At 38.2% G+C, this 14,471-nt stretch overlaps 1 protein-coding gene across 1 annotated transcript in view; it reads right to left on the bottom strand.

The window, feature by feature from the left end:
- The window catches only part of tspan4a (tetraspanin 4a), a 132,153-nt gene that overhangs the window by 22,854 nt on the left and 94,828 nt on the right, over positions 1-14,471 (bottom strand). The window lies entirely within an intron of this gene.

Below are 14,471 nucleotides of genomic sequence, written 5' to 3' on the forward strand. Positions count from 1 at the left end.
CATTGGACTTAGTCACGCATTAATGTGTTCATCTCTTGATTGTTGTAGCTGGTAAAGGTGGGGTTAATTTGAATAAAAATTACAAACTGCAAAATAGCTATTAGATTATTTAAATGTTTTATGGATTTAGAAAAGTAAAATATTAGTAGAAGTATAAAGTGACATAAAGTACCTCAAAACAGTACTCAAGCAAAAGTAATTGGTTGCATTCCACCAACACTAAGCACAACTAAATGGACCGATGCTCATACTCTGCTAATATTTCCTACAGTGTTTTCACAAGGTATTAAGACTAACAAAGTTTGGCCAGCAGTGGAAACAAATCCACTTGAAATCCACTGCTGAAATCGGCTTTGTCTGGGCCAACACACAGTGTCAAGTTGTTCAATAAACAAGCTACACGCAGATCCATGCAGGCTTCATTTAGAAGCTTTGGATCAGCAGTCAAGACCTAAACAAACAAGATAAAAACATTTAACGAAATTAGCTTTTCTATCACAGAAAACAAACTGTAGGTGAGAACACAGTCACAGAGATAAACATGCTCAACGCGAGGCAATGCACGGGTACTGAACCTAAAATACATACATGGTTTAAAAATCAACAATACAATCAGAGAGAAACACACACACACACACACACACACACACACACGCACACACACACACACACACACACACACACACACACACACACACACACACACACACACACACACACACACACACACACACACACACACACACACAGACAGACAGACACACAGAAGCTGCTCAACCTTGTTTACAGATTTAGATGGTCGATCCCTTTAGACATTGATGCATTGATCTCCACTGACCTTGCTCTTTACTGCAATTCCTTGTTGACTTTCAAACACCCAACAAACAACATGACCTTAATTTTGGCAAACAGCATGTCAATGTTGAATATGGGTTGCTGAATTCATTTTGTGGTGAACCTTGGCAGTATAATAAGTAATTTAAAGGGATATAGAGGATACGTTTTTTGACCAGAGGTCTTTTTAGCCTGTGGTGGATAAAGTACTAAGATCTTTTAATGAAGGTTTTACCCATTTGACTATGTTTTGCATTGTTAATCTGAATATTCAAAGATACCAAAGCTGTCAAATAAATATAAGTGGAATATCTGACTGAATCCAGAAGTCCAAAGTAGCATAAAATGGAAATACTCAGGTGAAAAACAAATGTGTACTTGATTTTACCTGAGTAAATGTATTTAGTAACTGTCAACCACTGTATGTGGAAAAGCTTTCCAACATTTAACGCTCACTGTAATACATAAAGGAGGCGGTCCTTAATGGAAAAAGATTACCTAGATCATGGATCCCAACACGGGGGCAGTAGCCATCATGAATACAAAGTATTGTGCTCTCGACAAATATGAAAATGAACTTTATTATCCTTAAATGATCCAAAAAATATCATGAATTTAAATCAATCAATTAAATGTTATAAATAAAGCCCAATACTCCAAAAATACACATTTGTCTCAGGGTGCTTTACATCTGAAACAAATTCAACACCCTCTGTCCTTACATCATTTAACAAGGCAAATCATGAAGCTAATTCTCCCAGCATTGTGTTATATAGAAAGGGACTCATAACAATCAGATAAAAGACACAGTTAATCGGAAAAGACATATTGAGGAAATCAAGAGAAACACTGAATTAACATAAACGGACACACAAAGATGTGAAACTCTTTATGTATCATGTTTCATCTTGTCTGCCTGTTTCTTTTTGGTTGGTTTTTTCAAAATGTGATTTAACAACAGTCCATGTTAATCACAGAACAGTTTGCTCTATACATCTGCCTCTCACAACATTGCATGGGTGTGTTGACTGTATACAAATAAAATGAATTCCAAAGCAATCTGACAGTCTGAGGTGGACAAATAAATGTTACAGGCCCACTTTTCAATTTCATGCTGTGCCATTTAGAAAACAATAAAACTATCATGAACTTTTGCGCTATTGTTGCCCGGGGAAACAGCAAACTGTGAACTATCAAAGCAACACATTTCCAGCCAACACAAATGAAGTGATTCTTTTTTGTCATGGTTAAAAACCTGTCTTTGATCAGATAATGTTGTAATTTGCGTTAACAGCTGATGGGGTTTTACTTCAAACACTAACAGTGATTGAAATTTGGCATTTAATTCTCCATTCATTGTTTTTGATTAACCTTACATTCAGTAATTCCCTATCAGCCAAGTGCCCTTTAGTGTCTCTTTTATGCAAGTGAAACCCTCATAAAGGAGCAAAAGTAAAGCTGGATTGGAAGGTATGGTATCAAAAGACCTGAACAAAAAAACAATACGATTATTCATTGTATCTTATAAGCTACTTGAGATTTCAACGCCATGAAAACACATTCAAGTTGTGAACGTCTTTTTTGTTTGCAATTTCCTCCTCATACAGCAGCCACAAATCCTCAGCAGCATTCAATTGGACTTGTGTTTTTAGCTATCTGAAGAATAAGACTCTATTATTACCTCTCATTCTAGCTCGGGTTTAGTCTGTAACTTGTAAAATATCAGGGCTTTCTTAGCAACTCAGGATTGAGCTGTGAATAGCTTTGAGACAGGAATACAAACTAGCTGATTAACGGAAACAAGTAGCTACAAGAGGCTAAAAAGCTACAGAGTTCTGCACAGTTTACTGATAATTCCCTGTGAGTTTGTCAATTTGAGTTATTCCTTTTCACATTCCAGAAAGCAATACACACAGTTTTATTTTAATAATTGATCTTTAAATATTGTGCAAAGCTATTTTCAGTGCATGTTTCTTGCATGTACTTCACATCCACTTATAGGTGAAATCCCATTCACAGTGAAAAGAAGAAATGCTTTTGGTTTAAACATATTTATCATAATTTGGATGCCTCAAAGAGACAGAGATGAAAGAGAAGTCTAAATGAAAGAAAACATGACACAGATTGTAATTTCTTGCAACAATAAATAATTCTTGATCTGATTTCCACTGATGCTATAAACTACTGCGTGACATCACAGCTCTGGCAAAAGGCAACATACGAGCTATGTGATGCAAGAATCTGGCACAGGGAGCACTTATTTCCTATTTGACTGGGCTGGATAAAGTCTTCTGAAGTTGTGCTAATAAAAAAGAAAAGAAAAGAAAAATACTTTTATTTAATCTAAGTAGGTCATTAGTAAATACTGAGTCTTGTGAAAGTGCGGAGAGCAGAATGTGGCTAGGACACGGCTGTTCTTTTAGCTCAGTATTGATGTTGTCCTCTGGACTTCAGTCGCCCTTTAACTACATCAGGCAAGTCAAAGATGGGCGATCAATTATTTATATGGCGGGTATACAAGGGGAGATAAGAGATGTGTATGGAGAGGAGAGGAAGGGAAAGGAGAGGAGAGGAGAGGAGAGGAGAGGAAGGAAGGAGATGTCTATTTAAAGGTAGATGGGAAACACGGCAGAGAGGGTGTTGTTAGAACACATTTAAACATGGGAAAAGAGAGAGAGAGGATGAACCAGAAGATGAAGCAGGGCAGGGATATGTAAATGCAAATCCACTGTGGGGCAGATGAAGTGGTTTTATGACTCCTGGACTCTGTGACACAGTAAGAAGCTGAGAGGGAGAGCTTTTCCATCTGTGACAGAACAGGATAAAAGACATTATGTTTGAAAGAAACACAAGAAAGAGATTTCAGAGGAGAGGAAATAATGAGAGAAAAATGGCTCAATTTACTTGCTCCCTCCTAACAGTGGATGCCCATTACCTTTGCCATAAATGTCAGTGGAAGGAAAAATCAGTGATACAGTAAAGTAGAAAAAGGCATTAAAAAAGAGGAAAGATCCGTGCTCATATTCCCTGCAGACATACAATTTCACTTTCCGACGCCAAACTGCATAAAACATGTGCTAAAATGACGTTGTACTGATGCTAAAAGCGGTTTTTTTTTTACATTATTGATTCATAACTTAAAATACTGCCTTCAACTTTGGAATACATCACTGCACGGTCAGCTTATATCACAGGATCACCCAATATCAAGTTTGTATTAAATGTTTATTTAAAAAGTTATGTTTCAGGCATTTTAAATGTAATTTGGTCACCCAGTCGCCTCTGTATATTCTGAATGTCCCTCTGGGCTTCTGCCTTATACATATATTGGGTGCCTTTGCTTATTGGCAAGGGTTGGTTTCCTGCAAATGCTTTCATTTTATCCTTCCTCTGAGGGAGCGCAGATTACATTCCCTGGACTCCCAATTTGGCCAAAAGTCAAGGTTTTTCAAGGGCGTTTTAACTGCAGACTGAACTTGAGTGTGACTTGCATGCATTTTATTTCCCCCGGCTTGAGCTTAAATCTTTGGAAGGGTTGCACTGCATTTCGAAAAAGGAGTTATAGGGGAATGCCATCCTTCTGAAGAATCCACATTTGTTATTCCTGTGCCTAAGGAAAGATTGATCAGTAACTGTGCAGACAACTCTTCTCTAAAGCTAGAAACATAAGAAGTAACCCCTTCAATTTGTAAAGTGGGATGTGGAATCTGGCAGTGCTTTTCAGATAATGAATGGGGCTACCAAGTCACAAATTCGAGGCTTCTGTCTCTGAATTGTAATTCTGTCCCGGGGCACATCAATAACATACGTGAATAAGTTAAAGAGTGTGGCATTCCCCTTTAAGTGACTAATCTCAGTCCTTAGCTGGGGCAAATCAATTACAATTTCCATCCTCTGCTTCTAATCAGTTCCTGATTAACACTTGGCAAACCATGGCAGTAAAGGATGATACTTGAATAGGCCTCATCAAGGTAGTAGATGTTGGACAACGACTCAAGGTCAGAGCTCATTATCGGAGATCCAACTGAAACTTCCGTTTAGTTTTTCTAATTTATGGGAACCTGAAATGCATGTGTTGCCATTGACTGTTCTTAAGGGGCAACCTCCGGCAATTAAAAGTGAAGCCAAAGCAGGAGTGCCTGAAAATGTAATTCTTTCTATCAGCCGGCAGGGAGTAAAATACATCTTAAATGGGTAGAAGCCTATGAGAACATAAGTCTACTTGTCAAATGATACAGTATTATCTCAGAAAATGGTAATTTGATACGTTGTGTTTTAATTCTGTAGTTCGAAGTCTTCTTCGAAAAAACATGATGTTCAGTCTGTAAATTATGGTCCCATTTATAGTAAAAGAGACGATGTAGCATTCATGCTTTAGGGCAGGACTACTTATGATCGAGAGGTCGCTTCTTCGTCTTTGTCTTGAAAGTTTCACAGTGAGATTTCAGTCAGTGAAAGTGAGTTGAAACATTTTTGTCAGCTTTGGTCCGTTGTAGTATGCTACATCTTCTCGTCTCACTTCCGTAACGTTTTGGTTACCTCGTGATGACTACATCCACTGATTCATTCTCTCTGTTCTCCATGTTGATGCTATAAGCGATGATCTATTTTGTTGCGCAACTGAAACACTCTTTAAAGCTTTCGCCTGCAGCAATTGACAACAACATGTGCGTTTTCTTGAAGCACCTATCTGATGCCTTCAGTCAGTCCTGAACTATTTTACGTCACAGTATTTCTATGCCTTTTTCTGAAGTTTTAATACTTTGTCTTTGTTGCTTCTACATCCCTGTGGTTAAGCCATCCAACTCACATCAAATGGACTATTATGTTAATATTGAGCATGCACAGCATAGATATTTAGCATCAAGACTTCTTAGCTACACACAAGGAAGCATAATGCGGGTGGTGGAAACGTATGGTAAAATGATAATAACTTCACTTTATGGGGATTATAGATATTGGGATGGTGGAACAACTTTTGAAATGCTGTATAAACAGCAGCAGAAGCAGCAAAACACACCAAACCTTTCAGGTGGTACATTTATATTTTCCAACAAGATTTTTTTAAAGGTCCCATGACATGCTTTTCTGGTTATTACCCGTCCCCTTGTGTGTTATGTAGCTTTTTCTGCATGTAAACGGTCTGCAGTCACAAACCCTCAAAGTACACATTGTAGCGAGTAAAACTCTAACACAGAAAATACCTGTCTATGCTGCTCCAGAACGCCTCGTTGGACATTTCTCTTTTTCCATTGTGTACTTCTTGGGTATAGTGACGTATTTCGGGTATAGTTACGTCCGCGGAGCCGTTACGTTTGGACCAATCCGCGGACTTCCTCACACACACACTCGGCGGGACGTTGCGAGGCTCGCTGCTGCGAGGAGCGGGACACTGTGAGCTGGCTCACTGGTGTGGGGTCAGCGAGAAACCGCGGAACTCAGCCTGGGCACACACACAAATTCCCAGCCAGGCTGCGGGTGTGTGTGTGTTTCGGGCTGGGTTTTGCTGTGTCTCGCTGTCTCGCAGATGGCCACTGGGCTCACAGGGAGGGGGGGGGGGCAGGAGCTCCAACAAGCCGTTTAGGACAGAGAGTGAATACACATACTATACAGAGATGCTGTATGAGAAACCAATGTGAGTTTGGAAAATTGCACAATATACATTTATTCTAGTAGACCTCAACAATGTAATTATGATCAGTAGAAATGGCCATGACATGGGACCTTTAACACCCAAAGTATTATATTTGATTATATTTTATGCCAAGTGTTGGGAAAATACTGAATGTACTCTTCCAATATCAGAGTAGCACATGATAACAAAGGCCCAACTGCAGCTGTATACATAACAGGATGTATGATTACCTACCTGCATCAGGACTGTTTTAGGCATATGATAGCTATGTGACAACGATTAACATGATGATTCAGCCTCTATGGAGATAGACATATGACAAGCATGATCATTTCTGACGCAGGCCTTAGCTAATCTAAACAAAACATTGTATACTGCTTTGAACCGGCATTCCTGCATCTTGTGACTGTGTAACACCCTCTCTTGTATGTAAGCATGTGAAGGACACTGTTCGGGGAACTAGTTGTATCATATGCTCAGTATGTGATGACTACTTCCATCCTTTCAAGGATAATAAATACATGTATCCTGTTATTGAAGCTCAAGTCGGTGACGAGTGATCTTTTTCTAACACCAAGAAATGTTGATATCTCACAAAACATGGACAACATCTCTTCAAATTTGTCCCAGAGTTTTACTCGGACAAAAGACACAAGTGAGGATATGATCTTGCTGTTCTCAGTTCTGAACCCTGAACAGAAGATAGGCCCTTAATACAGAACATCTAATCTTGTTTTAATGCTGATATCTTTAAAATGTGATGTTTTAGTGTGTGGTGAAATTGTAATGTTCTGTCTCATTTCCTAAGGGACCAGTGATCATTGCCTGCAAATTACAGTGTAAATATTCTGTACCTACTGTACAGGCAGTTAAAGACCAACTTCAAATTACTGTGGTGAAAGAACGAACAAGAGTAACCTACCACTTAAACATCAAATAGGCCTACACATTAAAAAAAAAAAATCATTACATTACATTTGCAGGTTGCAATCTGCAGCATTATTTGGGTTCAGTTCTTCACTGAACACAATGTGTTAATCTAGTTTATTCAAAAGTATTTGTGGGAGTGGTGATATAATGAAATGTATGTATTTATTTATATCAGCATCCTAGTCAAAGTGCAGTTTAAATTATGTATTATCCCTGTCTTTGCAGTTCCTCAACTTTATCTGCAGCAGTCAAACACACTCCCTTGTCACACTTTTCCCAAGACGAAAAAAGAAATGTCTTGTCTGTTTGCCGATCATCTCAATCTGTCTTTCATATTAGCATTGCCCTGCGTGGGTGTATTTTAGCAATGTGATTAGCCAGGAGGGGTTATTTAATTGCATTTCTCCAGTCAACATGAAATCAAAATGTCTCGTGCTTGAAATTTCTTCAGACAGGAGTGCTGCATTTTGCTATCTTGACAACCCAAAATGTTTTGACGTCTAATCCTGGAACAGTAATGATGTGGAAAAAGTGGAGCTATCAGCCTTGTAATGTAATTTCAGTGCGTCTCACGTGTCGTACGTCTGCAGTTTCAGATATACGATGCTTGCAGTTTTCTTTCCTGCATGAGTGGTTGCACTTCAGCCTACAGTACCTGCATGTTAAGTAGTCTGTTTACAAGTGGATACTTTTTCCATTTTCTTCTACTTCTTATATCATTCATAATTATCCGGGTGTAGTCAAACAGCAGCAGACCAGGGCATAGAGGAGAATGCAGTAATGTGAGTGAGACTGACAGTAGAAACAAACGATGGTACTCCCAATAAATTATGCATGTCAACAGAATTTACCATGAGGCTTCTCTCTGGAAAAACTAGATCATATTTTCAAACACATCCAACAGAATAAATCAACGGGATTCAGGCAGCAGAAAAATACAGGAAGGCAAGTCTTTGTTCAGATGTGAAAGATCACTTTTGATGAAGTTACACTTCATAAATAGTTTAACAAATGATACTGTAGTTAAGCAGTTATAAAGACATGTTTAAGTATTTAAGAAAATGTGTATGAACATAATCTGTAACTGGTGTATAAAAATATAAATTGATTAATTATAAAACAGAGCAAAAAGGAATAAATCATTGTATTGTATTAAGAAACAAAAGGTACTCAAGTCATTTTTGTATCAGTCATTGAGCTAACATGCTAACTATGACGATGAACATGATGATGTTCAAAATGAAATCTCATCCAAATTGTTTTGATATTTCAGTATTGGCCAAAGTGTTCACCCACAGGCTCAGTCACATATGAAGAGTATATATATATACAAATATATGTACATATATGAATGTCAAGCAGATGGACATAGAGACAATGATAGGAATTAAATTGATGATCAAATTGTATTGTGTGTATTTGTTTTGTTGAAAATAAAAAAGACACTATGTTAAAAATGTCCTTATTTCTGCTTACAACAATGTAAAAGTGTGCCTATGTATTCAATTATTTGTATTCTGGTTGCAAAGGTTTAAAGAGGTGCTTAAAATAAAGTGTTACAGATTTTTAATAGCTGGCATCTTGTCAGTGGCGCCATCAGAGCGAAATACATGGTCACAAAGTCTGCTGTTGTAGATGCAGCATAATTCATTTTTACTGCTGAGGTAGCTTTTAGGTCGGTAAATGAGGTCTTTTGAGGATCAACCCTGACCATAGCTCTAGTGACTTCATCTTTACAGCAGCATTACCTCACCTTGACTTGTCCCAAAGCACACAAGCAGATAGGAAATCAAATCCACAGCTGCCCCATGACAGGCAGCTCGTTCATCTGTCAGCCACCGAGCTGCAGAGCAAATACCTCATGCTGCTCTGACTTACACCATTACTATTTTTAAAATTATTTTTATATGGGTTGATGAGGGTTCGAGCAATCCTGAAGCAAATTTGAAAACACATTAACTGTGAACAGTGTTTTATGTAAGATAAGTGAATAGTAGATACCAGAAAGCATCCATAAGGTAAGAAAACATTTGATTATTGTTCCCAGTAAGAAACCTGAGTGCTGACATTGAAATAGAATAATAACAAACACATCTTATTTATATTCAACAAAATCTAAAAGCAAGATTTTTTTTAAAGCAACTAAAAGACCCTGTGTATCTATATTTTTTGCAGAATTAACACTTCAATTAACAAATGTCTCCAGTTAGTAAACAGAATATAAATATGTGCAACCAGGACATGGTTAAACCGTACACCCCAGCGCGTGCACTACGCTCTGCATCAGCCAAACGACTCGCTGCGCCCTCGCTGCGAGGGGGACCCAAGTTCCCATCAGCAAAAACACGTGGGTTTGCTATCCTGGCTCCAAGATGGTGGAATGAGCTCCCCATTGACATCAGGACAGCAGATAGCTTGCACATCTTCCGGCGCAAACTGAAAACTCATCTCTTTCGACTCCACTTCGAGCGTTAGAACTATTAACGAAGCACTTTTATACTAATAAAGGACTGGCTTATCTAAAGCCAGTTAAGTAGCACTTGAAATGTTTGGCTCTATGAAACCTGATGTACTTATATGATTCTGTTTTCTTCAAGGTTGTGTCTTCCTGGTCGAATGTACTTATTGTAAGTCGCTTTGGATAAAAGCGTCAGCTAAATGCAATGTAATGTAATGCAAAGATTTGTTGCCAATTTTCATTACTTCACAGTTTTCTCTACTATTGACACATTTAGGTCATGACTTTAAAAGCAGAATATATCTGCAGTAAACATCACAAAGCAGTTTAAGAGTAGCTGAGGGCAGAACATTTCCTCTGATTTGAACCCATCAATGTCAAAATGAAATCATTTTTGCGACAGAGCCTTTTTTGCAATCAGTGTTTGAACTCAGAGATCCCAACAGATGACAAAGTGTCCCCGTTAGTGTCAAACACATATTGCATTTGAAGCTATATTTCTTTGATGGATGCCTTTCGAAATGCTCACACAGCATAGTATGAATTATGTCTGAGCACATTTTGGATGTGAAAACGATTACAACTATACCAAATAAAGAGTACACTGTTTGCAATGTGAAGGGTTCCAGTGTAATACACCTTCTAAATTACTGCACACAAACACAACCTTTGAGTTATTGATCTTGGGTTGAATCTTTATATAACTGACTCCAAGTCCTTTCAATATAGCTGCATAACAGCTTTATGCACCTCAGGGGTAACTCATCAAGGAGCTATAGCAAGAAAGGCCAATCATTTATCACTTGTATTGTGCCCGACGGGTGTCAGCTTTTTCGATTGGCTGTTCACTACTTAGCATCCCTAAAGGCTGTTTGATGAGTAAACAAATCTAATAGTCTACTATACTATTACTTCCACAAATACCACCACTACTCCATACAGATGGCATACAGTACTGTTACCACATATATATATATATATATATATATATATATATATATATATATATATATATATATATATATGTAGGTGTAAGCACCATATGCATTACAGTAGTACTTCTACTTAATAAACTATTTCAATTCATGATGTTTACTTGTAATGGAGTATTTTAAGACCATAGTAGTTTTGCTTTTACTCAAGTAAGGGCCAAAGTACTTTTTCCACCACTGATTACATAAGACCATACTATGTTAAACAACCACAGATAGTGTCGCCTTAAGATAAACATAGGGCACTAAAAGGTTTAGCCTACTTTTTGTAGCGGGATAAAACTACAATATTATACTGTTTTTCATCAATATGTTATAGGTCTCAGATATATACAAAACATGTCTCTGAAGTGTTTAGCTTGAAATACCAAACAGATCATGCATTGCAGCATCCCATAATCCCCTCTGTTTCAGCCCTGTTTCAAAAGTGCTGATTCTCTGTCTGTTACTTTAGATGAAAATAAGGAGCCACCCCCCACGCCCCTCTGAGAGATATTTGGTTAGAAAGAACACAATGGTGCTCTAGGAGGAGATTCAGGTGATAGGGGGGGGGGGGGGGGGGGGGTGGGTACCTTGGTTGCTGATTGGCTAATGGTTACACAAGCCAAATAATCGTTATGACATCATAAAGTGGCCAAAATCTGATCAGCTCATTTTCAGACAGGTTTTTATATAAATGGATCAGGACAAAAAGAGAGAGAATCTTTTTTCCTGAAACTTTCAGAATCTCTTTACACAGAGGGGACACATGTTTATGTATAAAAGACATGAAAAAGAGGATTTTGCATAATAGTTCCCCAAAGAATGTCCTTTCATGTAGACTGCACATATCTAACTGTGGCTTCGAGGATGCACGCAGTAAACTGCAGCCTGTTGTCAGAGGTGGTAGTTACTCAGATCTTGTACTTCAGTAAAAAGTACCAGAGTGTAGGAAAACTCTGTTACAAGTCGTGCATTCAAAAAGTTACTCAAGTTAAAGTACATAGATATTAGCATCTACATATACTTAAAGTACTAAAAGAAAAAGTACTCATTATGCAAATTGTCAGAATAATATATAGCCTATTTTGATTATAATTATTGATGCATTATTGTGTAATTAAATCTAGCTGCACCTTTCCAACGTTGATACGTTGTATGCTGCAGGATAACTTGTGAAGTGTACCCAGTCTCTCAAAAAACATTCTTACAGTAAGTACGGAACTTGACTAAATGTACTTAGTTACTTTGCAACACTGCCTATTGTTACGCAGAGTGAAGCAGGTAGGACCCAAATGCAGATTACACTTGACGATACCTTTATTTCAAGGACTTTAAATAAACTTGGACAAACAAAACACTCTTCGGTGAACTGGGTCACAAACAAAAGAAGCACCAACACCGAACACAGGAAGAGACAAGACTAAATACAGGGAGGGGTAATCACAAGACGAGAAACAGCCGGGCAGGGGAGGAGAAACACAAGGGCCACAGGTGAACACAATCAGATAACTAGACACACCAGGGAAACTAATGACAAGAGGAAAAACACAGGGAAAAGGACCAGACAATATACACGGAGGAAAACATGACATGGAAAACAGCAAAAACACCCAAACCTACAAAACTACAACCGTGACATGAACTTAGGACTGTGACACCTATTGTGCATCTTGCACTTTCATAATCCTTATTAATGTATACATAGATTTTGGTGACATCTCATGTATATGTGCTAAGCTCCTCCCAAACTCCACCTGAGCAGAGGTCTAGCTGTGAGGGAAAACACATGTAAGCATGCTGGGCCTTTCAATCCAAAATCATTCCTGTTGCGGCCACTGGGGCTTATGTTGCATTTAAACAAGCTAGCATGTCAACAGTCCTGTTGTGTTGATGGTGGTTGATGGAGGTTCCTTTTGAAACTTCGAAATGAACCTCTAAATGTTTAAAATCTTTCTATGCAAGGGAGAAATGTGCGAAGCTGTAGACTATGAAGAACAGACAGAAGAGAACTAACTGAAGGAAACAACATACAGAGTTTGAGTTTTCGGTGAGTTTTAAAGTGTAATGTGATGCTAAACTGCATATATATTTTGTATTATGTATATCATATTTAATACAGTTTATGGATCAGTGCATAACACAAATGAACATGCTGCCAATGCAACTATGTTGCTGTCTCAATTTTTGCACAAACAAAACATGCAAACATGTGCTTGTGTTAATAAATGCAGCCTAAATGTCAGAAAGGCCTTTATGACATACTGTAAGTTGTAACTACTTGTCGAGCTAATTATCTCTGTTTGAAGAGCTAACAGAAAACATGCTAATTAGTAATGACTGGTTTGCTAGCATCTGATTAGCTATGCTATACATATGCATGGTGTGACATGGCTAATATAAACTTTTTATGACTCCGTTTCCCTCATCTAGGTTTCCTGTTGGTTCTGTTAGCGGCAACTCTCTCCCTCACTGGGGATTATTGTACCAGAGGTCATTGCTTCAACAAGAGCCGGCTCTTTCGGCTCACAAACGGCTCTTCAGTTTACCACATATTATACCTTTTATAATTAAATCAAATGTAGCCCTGTTTTGACTAATGATTTATATGTGTACACATATATTACTTACATTATTCAATACATCCTTTGTACTGAAGTATTCAAAAGTAAAAATTACATGTTTAATATAAATGATTTGCTGTGGCCAAATGTTTTCATTGCATTTACAGACCCTTGTAACTCTCTGATACCAAAGAATGCACTGACTTGCTTGTAGAACCACGCTACACAAAGCAGATAGCAATACCTATAAAAACTTAAGCATAGACGTTTAAAAAAAGGGGCTACTGTATGGACATTTTACAATTATATTTAAAGAAAAGGCCCTGACAAAACAGCAGGGGCCCTGCACTCTCTGTTGCGAGAGGAGGTCAGCCGAAATTGGCTTCCCTTGGTGAAAAAAAATTGAGGGATTGACCAATCAGATGAGGCTTACGTCATGCCTCACAATCCAATCAAATCGCATCAACTTCAGTTCGTACTGTATCACCGCCCTTAAAAAGTAGCACGCAACTGAAGCAAGTGCAATTATGGAGGGTGGAGATTTGGAGTATTTCATCAAAAATAATTTTACTAAACTTCCGCTACAGCAGCAACTAAAAACGAAATCTGATGACAGGCCGATGCCCAAACTGGAGTTGTGTACAGAGAGGGGAAAGGAGCGAATCGGACGTAAAACTTTAAATAATAAACTGCGGATTTCTAACATTTGACATTTCATGTGGCCGGACTGAGTCAGTTTCCAGGGCTGAATGTTAGTCCCAGTCCGCCCCTGAGCAGGGCTCTATTTCAGTATTAACTATAGAAAAAAGACAGCAGCAGCTTACATCAAATCTTTGCTGAGCCTAAGGGTAATTATAAATAAATAACATAGTGAAAATAAATATATTGCAATGCTCAAAACAGCAGCATCCAACAGTCTCTAATCCATGTCACTGCATGCATGCACGGAGCAGCTGTAGCGCGGAGATCATCATATCATCATTCTGTCTCGTATTACTTAACATTCAACAACAACAAAAAACCGGCTCGTTCGCGGGTGCGAGCTGGCTCCCGTCGTTCACTTAAAAGAGCCGGCTCTT

This window comes from Gymnodraco acuticeps, unplaced genomic scaffold (assembly GCF_902827175.1).
Source record: "Gymnodraco acuticeps unplaced genomic scaffold, fGymAcu1.1, whole genome shotgun sequence".
Classification (NCBI taxonomy): domain Eukaryota; kingdom Metazoa; phylum Chordata; class Actinopteri; order Perciformes; family Bathydraconidae; genus Gymnodraco; species Gymnodraco acuticeps.